This window comes from Panthera leo, chromosome D3, assembly GCF_018350215.1.
Source record: "Panthera leo isolate Ple1 chromosome D3, P.leo_Ple1_pat1.1, whole genome shotgun sequence".
NCBI lineage: Eukaryota > Metazoa > Chordata > Mammalia > Carnivora > Felidae > Panthera > Panthera leo.
In genome coordinates, this window is record NC_056690.1 from 16371454 (window position 1) to 16383246 (window position 11793).

An 11793-nucleotide genomic window follows, 5' to 3' on the forward strand; every position below is an offset into this window, starting at 1 on the left:
CACTTAGGCATGTCTGATTCTTTCTTTTTTTAAGTTTATTTATTTACTTTTGAGGGAGGGAAGGAGGGAGGGAGAGAGAGAAAGGCAGAAAGAGAAGGAGAGAAAGGATCCCAAGCAGGCTGTATGCTGCCAGTGCAGAGCCCGATGCAGGGCTCGATCCCACAACTGTGAGATCATGAACTGAGCTGAAACCAAGAGTTGGACGCTTAACCGGCTGAGCCACCCAGGCGACCCTAGGCATGTCTGATTCTAAGGCACATGTTTTATTTTTCTGCACTACATTAATACCACCCCTCCTTCATTCTCCAGTGTGGGTTTGCAAGGACACCCTGGACTTTGGAGTTCCAAAGACTTGGATCTGACTTGTAGAATGAAAGCGCACATATCAAATGTTTGTATAACATTTTTAAGGAGAAATTCACATAGCATAAAATTAACCATTTTATTTTATTGTTTTTTAAATGTTTTATTTATTTTGTGGGGAACCTGGGTGGCTCAGTCAGTTGAGCATCCGATTTCGGCTCAGGTCATGATCTCATGGTTCGTGAGTTCAAGCCCCGCATCGGGCTCTCCGCTGTCAGCTCATAGCCTGCTTCAGATCCTCTGTCCCCCTCTCTCTCTGCTCCTCCCCCCACCTTGCTCATTCTCTCTCTCTCTTTCTCTCTCAAACATAAACAATAAGCATTAAAAAATGTTTTATTTATTTTTGAGAGTGAGTGGGGGAGGTGCAGAAAAGGTGGGGAGAGAGGATCTGAAGGGGGCTCTGTACTGAGAGCAGAGAGCCCAATGCTCACAAACTGTGAGATCATGACCTGAGCCAAAGTCAGACACTCAAATCAACTGAGCCACCCAGTTGCCCCAGCCATTTTTTTTAAGGTTTTTTTTTTAATGTTTATTTTTGAGAGACAGAGAGAGACAGAGTGTGAGTGGGGGAGGGGCAGACGGAGAGGGAGACACAGAATCCCAAGCAGGCTCCAGGCTTTGAGCTGTCAGCACAGAGCCTGATGCAGGGCTCAAACCCAACCAACCACGAGATCATGACCTGAGCTGAAGTCAGACACTCAACCGACTGAGCCACCCAGGTGCCCCTCAACCATTTTATTTTTAAAGTGAACAATCCAGGGGTGCCTGGCTGACTCAGTTTAAAGAATATACAACTATTGATCTCAGGGTTGTTATGAGTTCAAGCCCCATGTTGGGTGTAGAGATTACCAAACCAAACACTTAAAAAAAAAAAGTTAAGTGAACAACTCAGAGACATTTATTACATTCAATGTTGTGCAACCACCCTCTCTGGTTCCAGAACATTTTCATTCTCCCCACCCCTGCAAAGGAAACCCCATACCCCTTAGCAGTCATTCTCTCCCAGCCCCTGGCAACCACTGATCTGCTTTCTGTCTCTATAGATTTACCTATTCTAGACATCTCACGTAATATGTTCTTTTTTTAAAATTTTTTTAATCTTTATTTATTTTTGAGAAAGAGAGAGACAGAGTGTATGCAGGGAAGAAGCAGAGAGAGAGGGAGACACAGAATCCGAAGCAGGCTCCAGGCTCTGAGCTGCCAGCACAGAGCCTGACGCGGGGCTCGAACTCATGAACTGTGAGATCATGACCTGAGCTGAAGTCGGACGCTCAGCCGACTGAGCCACCCAGGCGCCCCTAATATGTTCTTTAAAAAATTTTTTTTAACGTTTATTTATTTTTGAGAGACATGAGAGAGACAGAGACAGAGCATGAGTGGGGGAGGAGCAGATAGAGAGGGAGACACAGAGTCTGAAGCAGGCTCTAGGCTCTGAGCTGTCAGCACAGAGCCTGATGTGGGGCTCAAACCCACCAACCATGAGATCATGATCTGAGCTGAAATCAGACACTTAACAGACTGAGCCACCCAGGCGCTCCTCACATAATATGTTCTATTTTATAATCAGTTTACTTGGTGCTCTCCTACTTAGTACTCACATGATTTCTGCAACAGCCCTGTGAGGTGGGGAGGCAGACCCTATTATTTTTACTTTATGTGTTTATTCATTTACTTACTTTTCCTGAGTAGAGAGTCCCCACATACCCTCCTCCCCCACCTTGCCCTCTCCCATAGGCTTCACCTGTTATTAATATCTTGCATTAGTAACATATCTAACATTAGTAAATGGTATATTTGTTACAATTCATGAACCAACATCGATACATGATTAGTATCAGAAAGGATATTAGTAAAACTCAAGCCCATAGTTTATTCAGATTTCTTTAGTTCTCACCAAATGTCCTTTTCCTGTTCCAGGATTCAATCCAAGATAGCGCATTATATTCAGTTGTCATGTCTTTGTAGTCTCCTCTTGGCTGTGATAGCTTCTCAGACTCCCTTATTGTTGATGACCTTGGTAGTTGTGAGGAATTGCAGTCAGGTATATCATAGGATGCCCCCCTGTTACAATTTGTCTGATGTTTCTCTTCTAATCAGAATACAGATTGGTTATAGGTTTGCGGGAGGAAGATCAGAGGTTAAGTGCCACTTTCATCGCACTGCCATGTTATGTTTAATCATCTCTTGTCCTGGGATGCATCTTGGCCACATTCCAGATGAGGACACTGAGGCTCAGCCTGAGGTAGGGCTGGAAATGGCCATGCCCAGACGTGAACCCATACCTGCTTCTTCCCGCTGAACCATTTCCTTCTACGCTGGGTAAGGTTATGCCATGTCCGAGTCAGTACAGAATCAACTGGCCTAATTCTAACCCTGTGGCCTCTGCTCAAGCCCTCTAGGATTCCAGCTGTCTATACTTTTCCTTTGAGCATGTACCGGGGCCAAAAAAAGAAGAAATCCGTCTGGAAGGGCTCCCCTATTTTATCCCAAACCAGTAACCCCAGGAAAATTCCTTCAGCTAATGAGATAACACTGAAACAGCTTTTAGTAAACAGATGGGGAAACTGAGGCCCAGCAAGGGCAAGTGATTTGTTTGCTTGGGACTGACTCTTCCCCCACTGGACCCAGGATTTTAAGTCATCCTTTGCTTCATATGTGCCTAAGGGTTTTTTTTTTTTTTTTTTTTAATGTTTATTTATTTCTGAGACAGAGACAGAGCATGAGTGCGGGAGGGGCAGATAGAGAGGGCGACACAGAATCTGAAGCAGGCTCCTGGCTCTGAGCTGTCAGCACAGAGCCCAATGCGGGGCTCGAACTCACAAACCATGAGATCATGACCTGAGCCGAAGTCAGTCGCTCAACCGACTGAGCCACCCAGGCGCCCCATATGTGCCTAAGGTTTCTACATCTGTCCAGTACGGTAGCCATTAACCACATGTAGCTACTTAAATTCATTACAATTAAATAATATCAAAAATTAGTTTCTTGGGGCCCCTGGGTGGCTCAGTCAGTTAAGTGTCCAACTCTTGATTTCGGCCCAGTTCATAATCTCACGGCTAGTGGGTTCGAGCCCTACATCGGGCTCTGTGCCAACAACAAGGAGCCTGCTTGAGATTCTCTCTCTCTCCCTTTCTCTGCCCCTGCCCTGCTCTCTCTCTCTCTCTCTCTCTCTCTCTCAAAATAAATAAATAAATAAACATTTAAAAAAATAGTTTCTCAATCCACGTGTGTCTAGTGGCTGCGGTATTGGACAGCACAGATATAGACTATTTCCATCATCACAGAGGGCTCTATTGGACAGTGCTGTTCAGGATGATACACGGACTGTCCCAGTGCCCACCAAGGGGTGGGCGGCGGCTGGGAGAGTAAAGTTAGCTCAGGGCCCCACATCAGCCTGACTGAAGGGTAGGTCTGTTAGCCTCCAGAATGAGTGACAACTGCTTAAGGAAAGGGAAGGCTTGGCCAGCAAAATTCTAAATCCTTCTTGTGTGGGTTCTTTGGGGTCGGAACAAAACAGAGGGCCAAGCACTGCTCCCGGTGGGTCTGAGGAAGGAGGAGAAGTTGGTGCTACAAATCTTCTAAGACTAATAGTATTAACTACCGTTTACTGCAAACTAACTCTACTCCAGGTCCCATGCTAAGAACCTGGCATAAACCTCTGAGATGGGTCCAGTTTCAAACTCCATTTTTTCAGAGAAGATAATTGAGACTCAGAGAGGTTAAGGGACAGCCCCAGTGTCACTCAGCACAACTGAGATGTGAGTGGGATCTGGTGTTTACGATACCACAGTATCGCCTCAGGACCAGGCACGGTGGTAGTGGGTTGGGGGAGTGCTTGAGGGCCCTGAGACCCAAAAGAGGTTTAGTCCTGCCTGCTTCCCTCCTTTTCTCCTCCTTCCTCAACCAGCTGGAGGCCTTCCACAGAGGTGAGCTGGACAAATTCTCAGGTGTATTTCATGCTGGGCAAAGCCCCGGTGGGGGAGGGGTCGTGCTACTAGAACCCTCTCCCCCTGGAAAGAGACGTGCTAAATGTAACAACCCAGACCTCTGCAGGGGACACAGGGTTGGTGGAGGAATGCACCCGGCAGGCACTGAGTACCCCGCCAAGCTCTACATACATTCTTTGTACCATGACCTTATGCTGCACCAGATTCATGCACAGGTGTGTACCACCCAGCCTCTCCCAGCCTGGGAAAAACACACTCTCCAGTGGAAAGAACAGCTAAGCATAGCTTCACGGCTTCTTCAGGTGACAGCATACCCACAGTCCAGCAAGGTCACACCTGCCCGGCCCCTGAAGGACAAAGCTCTTGCTTCCAGGAAATGCTTAAAAGCAGCTACCGGCTGCCATGTGCTGAGTGCTTCTATTTGCTCGGCGCTGTGCTGAGAGCTTCACATACGTTGTTTTCCGGCCTAACGACAACCTTCTGACACAGTTATTATCGTGATCCTCACCTTCCCGATTTTACAGATGATGAAACAGGTTCAGAGACCTTAAGTAACTGGCTCAAAACCACACAGCTAGAAAGGGGTAGGGATAGGATTTGAGCCTGTGTGCACCTGCCTCTTAGTCCAGAGCTCTCGTCAACAGCAACAAAACAGGAACAGCAGCAGTGGCATCGAGTGCTGGGCCAGGAAAGATATGAAGAGCTATACACAGGTTAACCTACGATCAAGTGCCCTTACAGGTGAGCAAATTGAGGCGGTATACCAAAGTTATCTAAACCTTTTTTCTACACGCAGTCCATCCAGAGAATATCTTTATGTATTCTGGATAGTAACCTGTTATCAGATAGATGATTTGCAAATATCTTCTCTCATTCAGTCGGTCACCTTTCACTTTGTTGTGTCCTGTTTTGGGTCGGGGAAGGGACAGAGAGAGAGGGAGAGAAAGAGAATCTTAAGCAGACTCCACACCTAGCGAGGAGCCTCACACAGGGCTCGATCTCACAACTGTGAGATCGTGACCTGAGCTGAAATCAAGAGTCAGATGCTCAACCAACTGAGCCATCCAGGCACCCCTGTTGTATCTTTTTTAAGAATTTTTTTAAATGTTTATTTTTGAGAGAGAGAGAGACAGAGTGTGAGTGGAGGAGGGGCAGAGAGAGAGGGAAACACAGAATCCCAAGCAGGCTCCAGGCTCTGAGCTGTCAGCACAGAGCTGGATGTGAGGCTCCAAACCATGAGCCATGAGATCATGACCTGAGCCGAAGTCGAACCCTTAACCGACTGAGCTACCCAGGTGCCCCTTTTAAGTACACAAATGATTCAGTTTGATGTAGTCCTATTTGTCTATTTTTGCTTTTGTTGCCTGTGCTTTTGGTATCATGTCTAAGAAACCATTAACAACTCCAATGCCATGAAGCTTTTCCTCTCTGCTTTCTTCTAGGAGTTCTTCTAGGAGTTTCAGGTCTTACATTTCAGTCTTTAATCCATTTTAAGCTAATTTTTTTTTTTTTTTGAGCAAACTCTACCCCCAACATGGGGCTTGAACTCATGACCCCAAGATCCAGAGTCATATGCTGTAGGGTACGGACAGTAGAGTATGGACTCTTGATCTTGGGCGGGGGGGTTGTGAGTTTGAGCCCCATTGTTGGGTGTAGAGATTAGTTAAAAAAAAAAAAGTCACATGCTCTACCAACTGAGCCAGCCAGGTTCTCCTGAGCTAATTTTTTTTTTAATGTTTATTTATTTATTTTTGAGAGAGAGGGAAACAGAGAATCTGAAGCAGGCTCCACACTGTCAGCACAGAGCCCAATGTGGGCTCAAATCCACGAACTGTGAGATCATGATCAGATCTGAAGTCAGCCGCTCAACCGATTGAGCCACCCAAGCACCCCCCCCCCACACACACACCCCGAGCTAATTTTTGTAGATGGCATAGGATAAGGGTCCCAACTTCATTCTTTTTTTAAAAAAATATTTATTTTTTAATTTACATCCAAGTTAGTTATCATATAGTGCAACAATGATTTCAGGAGTAGATTCCTTAATGCCCCTTACCCATCCAACTTCATTCTTTTGCATGTGGATATCTAATTTTTCCAAGACCATTTGTTGAAGACATGGTCCTTTCCACATTGAGTGGCTTTGGCACCTTTGTCAGAGATCATTTGCCCATGTAAGTAAGGGTTTTATTTCTGGGTTCTCTATTCTATTCCATCGATCTATATCTGTCTGTATGCCAACACCTCATTGTTTTGATTACTGTGGCTTTGTAACATGCTTTGAAATCAGGAAGTATGAGTTAACTAACTAGAATTTAAATGAAAACTTGAAACAACAACAAAAAAAGGAAGTGTGAATCCTCCAACGTTTTCAAAATTGTTCAGACTATTCAGGGTTCCTTGAGATTCCATATGAAGTTTTCTTTTTTAATGTTTTTAAATGTTTATTTATTGTTGAGACAGAGAGAGACAAAGCATGAGCAGGAAAGGGGCAGAGAGAGAGAGAAGGGGCAGAGAGAGAGAGGGAGACACAGAATCTGAAGCAGGCTCCAGGCTCTGAGCTGTCAGTACAGAGCCTGACACAGGGCTCAAACTCACGAACCGTGAGATCATGACCTGAGCTGAAGTCAGACACTCAACCCACTGAGCCACCCAGGCGCCCTGAAATACACTTGAGTTTTGAGTGTTGATTTTGTATCATGCAACTTTACTGAGTTAGTTTATTAACTCCAACAGTTTTTGTGTGTGTGTGTGTGTGGAATCCTTAGGGTTTTCTACATATAAAATCATGTTATCTATGGACAGAGATAATTTTACTTCTTCCTTTCCAATTTGGATGGCTTTTAGTTCATTTTCTTGCCTCATTGTTCTGGCTAGGACTTACAATACTATGTTGAATAGAAGTGACCAGAGTGGACATCCTTGCCTTGCTCCTAATCTGAGAGGAAAAGCTTTCAGTATGGATTTTGAAAATTTTTGTTTTTAAATGTTTACTTATTATGGGGGGTGGGAGGAGGCACTAACAGTGCACAAAATGGGAAATAAATTACTTTAAAATAAAATAAAATAAAATAAAATAAAATAAAATAAAATAAAAGTTTACTTATTTATTTTGAGAGAGAGAGCCAGAATGAGGAGAGACAGAGGAGAGAGAGAATCCCAAGCAGCCTCCACACTGTCAGTACAGAGAGCCTGACCTGGGGCTCGATCTCACAACCATGAGATTATAACCTGAGCTAAAATCATGAGTCGGACACTTAAACCGACTGAACCACCCACAATATGAATTTTTTTTAAGATTGTATTTTTTTTTAATTTTTTTTTATTTAAAAAACATTTTTTTTAACGTTTTTATTTATTTTTGAGACAGAGAGAGAGCATGAACAGGGGAGGGTCAGAGAGAGGGAGACACAGAATCCGAAACAGGCTCCAGGCTCTGAGCTGTCAGCACAGAGCCCGCGCGGGGCTCGAACTCACGGACCGCGAGATCATGACCTGAGCCGAAGTTGGCTGCTTAACCGACTGAACCACCCAGGCGCCCCCAAAATTTTTTTTAATATTTATTTTTGACAGAGAGAGAGAGAGAGAGACAGAGCATGAGTGGGGGAGGGGCAGAGAGAGAGGGAGACACAGAATTCAAAGCAGGCTCCAGGCTGTCAGCACAGAGCCCAAAGCGAGATCATGACCTGAGCCGAAGTTGGACGCTCAGCCGACTGAGCCACCCAGGCACCTAAGATTTTATTGTTAAGCAATCTCTACACCCAACATAGGGCTTGAGCTCACAACCCTGAGAACCGTCATGCTCCACTGACTGAGCCAGCCAGGCACCTCCTCAGTATGAATTTTTTAAAACATAACTACAATGCCATCATCATACTTAATAAAAATAACGATAATTTTTTAGTATTAATACCCAGACCATTTTTGGAGACCTTTGACTGTCTCAAAATGTCTTTTTACAGTTAGTTTTTCCAAATTATATCCAAATAAGCTACATGTCTTTTTACACGTGAATCAAATATTGTATGAAAGAAGAAAAATAAAGAAAAACAAAACAACTGTGGGATCAAAAGGACTCAGTTTTGAAAAACCACCCTGCCACTCAGCAGCTGTGTGACTTCAGGTAAGATACTCCACATCTCTGAGCTTCTGTTTCCCCCTATGTAGGATGCAAGAGCTGGGATGATTAGAGTGATCAAGCACAGAAAGCACTGAGCACCATGTGTGGCTGTTCGGAGGTTCCCAGAAGGCCTTAGGTAACCCTGGGCTGAGTTTAACTTGACCAAGAGCTCCTTAAGGTGCTGATTCCTATCCCTCCTCTTACCAAACCGTGTCTCCAGTTGCATCTGAGCTCAGCTGAGACTATTTCTCTAATGGAGCACAACCACCAGGGAAGCTGATCTTCCTCAAAGCTCACGCCTTAAGGAATCCAGAAGCTCACCCGAACACTCTCACCTCACCCCTTTCCCCATCCAGCCCCATCGCAAGCCACACCCTTGTTTCAACCTACAACACCCTGGTCCTCATCCGGTATCTCTTGCCAAGTTGCTCACAGCAGCCTCCTCAACGTCTCCCTGCTCCCCTCCACAATGGCCTCCCTCAGATCAGTTCCCCATTGTATTTCAAATGTAAGCCTGATTCATCACTCTCCCACCCCACTGCCTAGAAGCCTCAATGCCTTCTCAAATGGCTCTTATATAAGAAACAAAACCAGCCTAGAGGCCGAATCTCATCTGCCCCTACCTACCTGTCGAGGTGGAGTGAGGTAGGATACTTTCTACTCCTTCTACCTTCTTTCAGCTCCTTAATGAAACACTTCATGCTTCTCTTCATTTCAAGGTTTTGCACCTGCTGGTCTCTCCTCCTGGTATGTTTCTCCCACTGCATTGCCTAATTCTTACTCTTTCTCCTTTTTTCTTTTCTTTTCTTTCTTTTTTTAATTTTTTTTTAACGTTTATTTACTTCCAAGAAAGAGAGACAGAGAGCAAGTAGGGGAGGGGCAGAGAGAGAGGGAGACACAGAATCCGAAGCAGGCTCCAAGCTCTGAGCTGTCAGTACAGAGCCCAACGTGGGGCTCGAACTCAAGAACTGCAAGATCATGACCTGAGCTGAACGAAGTCAGACACTTAACCGACTAAGCCACCCAGGTGCCCATTTTCTTTCTTTTTTTAAAAGTAATTTCTACATCCCAACATGGGGCTCAAACTCAAACTTCAAGATCAAGAATCCAACATCAAGAGTTGTATGCTCTACCGACTGAGCCAGCCAGGTGCCCCTTACTCTTTTGAATCTCAGTTGTCCTTGACCTCCCCACCCACATAACCCATACTACATCAGTGCTTTAAGGTGACCAGTTGTCCTAGTTTTCCAGGGAATGAAGGGTTCTTGGTACTTGGAGCTTCCTTTTTTCAAATCAGGAAAGTCCCTGGTTGAGTCCCTGGAAAACAGGATGAGTTGGTCGCCCTATCAGGGCCTAACACAGTGTTTTGTGCACAGTTGATGGTAAAGGAGTATTTGTGCACTGCAGTTTCTGGTCCCACTCGGGAGAGGGCAGACACTGCTGAGCTCCAGTCGCGCATTTCCAGGCATCTGGGGCAGCCCAATATTAATAATAGTAACTACTATTTACCAAGCACTTCCTTTGTGCCTTGCCTGGTGTTGAGTCCTCTGCATTTGCCCTCCCATTTAATTCTCAGTTGCCCAAGTTACAGCCAGTGCTTTTTATTGAGGTGAAATTCCCATCACGTAAAGCTAACCATTTTAAAGTGAACGAGTCAGTAGCATTTAGTACATTCAGTGTTGCGCCACCACCGCTCTCCAGTTCCAGAACATGTTTATGACCTCCGAGGCATAAACCTTTAGGCATAGACCTAAAACCATAGACCTTTAACCATTAAGCAGTCCCCCCCCCCCCATTCTGACCTCCTACCTGCCCCTCCCAATCCGTTTTCTGTCTCCATGGATTCACCTCTTCTGGATATGTCTTAACAATAGAAACTCACAATATGTGGTTTTTACATAGACCTTTATGGCTTCCTTATTCTTTAAGGCTTCTTTTTCCTTTTCCTTTGACACATGACAAAACTGAGGCTCAGAGAGGTTGGGGAACCTGTTCAATGTCCTTCAGCTAGGAAGGGGAAGAGCTGGGTGTTGGAGCCCCCACAGCTAGCCATTTGCTATACCCACACCCCAATCTGAGCTGGTTTCCCAACTTACCTCTTAGGATTCTTTGAGTTAAAGGCAAACTAGAGCAAAGGGTCCAATGCTAAGTTTTATTTTTTTTAAATGTTTATTTACTTTTGAGAGAGACAGAGACAGAGCATGAGTGGGGGAGGGGCAGAGAGAGAGACACACACAGAATCCGAAGCAGGGTCCAGGCCCCCAGCTGTCAGCACAGAGCCCGACACAGGGCTCAAACTCACGAGTGGTGGGATCATGACCTAAGCAGAAGTTGGACACTTAACCAACTGAGCCACCCAGGTGCCCCTTAATTTTTTTTAAATTGTGGTAGAATATACACAAAATTTACTATATTTTTTTTGCCATTTTACGTGTACAATTCAGTGGCATTAATATATTCACAATGTCACACAACCATTACCACTACTATTTCCAAAATTTTTTCAATACCCCCAACAGAAGCTCTGTACCCACTAAGGAATAACTCCAGCTCCCGGTACCCTCTATATGGCATTCTGTCCCTATTATATTCTATGTATCTCATATAAGTGGAACCACACAGTATTTGTCCTTTGTGTCTGGCTTCTTTAATTTAGCATAATGTCTTTTTTTATTTAAAAAAAAAATTAATGTTTATTTTTAGAGGGAGACAGACAGAGTGTGAGCAGGGAAGGGGCAGAGAGAGAGGGAGACATATCTGAAGCAGGCTCCAGGCTCTGAGCTGTCAGCACAGAGCCCAACTCGGGGCTCCAACTCATGCTTTCATGAGATCATGACCTGAGCCAAAGTCAGATGCTTAACCAACTGAGCCACCCAGTTGCCCCCATAATGTCTTTTTAAAAAAGATTTTAGTTTTGGGGCGCCTGGGTGGCTCAGGTCATGATCTCGCGGTCTGTGAGTTCGAGCCCCGTGTCGGGCTCTGTGCTGACAGCTCAGAGCCTGGAGCCTGTTTCAGATTCTGTGCCTCCCTCTCTCTGACCGTCCCTTGTTCATGCTCTGTCTCTCCCTGTCTCAAAAATAAATAAAACGTTAAAAAAAAAATTTAAAAAAAAAAAGATTTTAGTTTTAAGTAATCTCTATACCCAATGTGGGGCCCAAACCTACAGCCCCAAGATCAAGAGTCATATGCTTCATTGAGCCAGCCAGGTGCCCCTCATTTAGCATGTTTTTTTTTTTTTTTTTTCCAAAGAGAGAATTTCCTCCTTTGTTGTTTTTTTTTTAAGTTTTACTTATTTTGGGAGAGACGGGGAGAGAGAGAGAGCATGCAGGGAAGGGACAGAGAGAGCGGGAGAGAGAGAATCCC